At 44.7% G+C, this 1,824-nt stretch overlaps 1 non-coding gene across 1 annotated transcript; it reads right to left on the minus strand.

The window, feature by feature from the left end:
* Positions 1 to 1,281: 1,281 nt before the first annotated feature.
* trnav-uac (transfer RNA valine (anticodon UAC)) lies at positions 1,282 to 1,354 on the minus strand. The gene has a single exon. It is a non-coding gene; the product is annotated as a tRNA-Val (tRNA).
* Positions 1,355 to 1,824: the final 470 nt, after the last annotated feature.

Raw genomic sequence — 1,824 nt, forward strand, 5'->3', positions numbered from 1 at the left:
AACTCTCTGTGGTAGTGAATTCCACAGGTTCACAACTCTCTGAGTGAAAGTTTTTCTCCTTATCTCGGTCCTAAATTTCTTATGCATTATGCTTGGACTGTGACCAGTAGTTTTGGACTTCCCCAACATTGGGAACATTCTTTCTGTATCTAAACTGTCCAGTCCCGTCAGAATTTTATACATTTCGATGAGGTCCCCGACGTGATTTGAACACACAACGTTTTGATCAAGAGTCAGACACACTACCTTTGCACCACGAGGCCTACGCAGTGAGCTGGAGATGTTCGTCTATATGAAGGTTCTGCAATACAAGGGGCTTGAAAATCCCCGCCCATTCCCACCAGGTATCAAAAACAGCGCTCAGCTGACAGTCACCGGATGGTTTGTTCGAAAACTTTTCTCTTGCTTTCACGGGAAACCATCATTAATTAAGCCCTCACCTTCTTTACACAATCAAACAAATGCTAACTCAGGGACACTCCATACTTCAATCATTTGGCCTGTGCTTTGGGGAGCGGGCAGGGAAGTGGACCTGAGTCCATTATCAGATCAGCCATGATTGTATTAAAAGGTGGAGCAGGCTCGAGGTGCCGTATGGCCCACTCCTGCTCCTATTTCTCATGACCTTATGTTCTTATGCATGTTAACCCATTTTACGCACTGTATTTTAGCTTTCTGGTTGAACGTGTTCATTGCCGAATACACCACGAATCTGGGGCAACTTTTATCAAATTTATCAGCACCGATTATTCCTACCGTGCACACAAAATACAATCAGTAGTGAAGATAAAATCCCACCGTGTGTATTTTCAGATTCAACGTAGTAGCATTTCAAATAAAGTGAAAGAATTTTACACTGAAAAGACTTGGAAGTGTTACTTGTATTTGTTTCTTTAATTAAACTTTGTGGCGTCTGACTCCCGTTCATGCCACTGCTGAATAAGAAAGGAGGGTTTGACATTGACCAGACTGCACTGCCCCTGATATTTGTCAGCTCATCCTTTATATTCAGTGGTTTCTCGCCCTTTGATGGGCTGCAGTGTGGCGGATATCACGTTGGCCTCACACACAAAAGGTCCCCGGTGGATCCGTTTTCTCTCACTCAAAGTTATCTATTTATTGGTGAAATAAAGAGCAATTAATGAATAAGGGAGCCCTTTTGCCAGGAGAATAAGTAGCAAATAAAAACAGCAAATGCTGGAAATCTCAGCAGGTCAGGCAGCATTTGCAGGGAGACGAAACTTGCCTCTGATTGTTCATCCACAGCAAGTTTAAACATAATGTTTCTGCCTGGGATTGAACCAGGGACCTTTCGCGTGTAAAGCAAACGTGATAACCACTACACTACAGAAACCTCTGTACAAAAACCCCCACAGCGAGGAGCTGACCAGTGAGCTCCCTCTGTGCTGATCGGGAATGTGTTGGCTCACCTTAAACAACTTCTGTCCCACACTGAAAGTTCTCAATCCTTCTCCTCTACTGCCCTTTACAGAAATGTCACGGATCACCCAGCCACCGTGTTCACTTCCACATCCTCACAGTGGGGCCACAGAGGCTCCGACCGTCTCCCCGCGATCAGCGAACTCACCCAGTTTACAAAATTAAACCCCAAACACGTGCCCGACAAGCCAGATAGTCTGCAAGCTCTGTCTATCACAGAAAGTATTGGTATTCATGGTGATTACAGCAATTATTAATCGTCTCACAGACCTCAATTATTTTTATGCGATGAATTGACCGAGGATTGAAACCAGGTTAGTGCGCCGGGTCTTAACCCCTCGACCACCAGGGAACAGTTATGACACATGTCGAACTAGGTTAGTG

This window comes from Pristiophorus japonicus, unplaced genomic scaffold, assembly GCF_044704955.1.
Source record: "Pristiophorus japonicus isolate sPriJap1 unplaced genomic scaffold, sPriJap1.hap1 HAP1_SCAFFOLD_513, whole genome shotgun sequence".
Taxonomy (NCBI): domain Eukaryota; kingdom Metazoa; phylum Chordata; class Chondrichthyes; family Pristiophoridae; genus Pristiophorus; species Pristiophorus japonicus.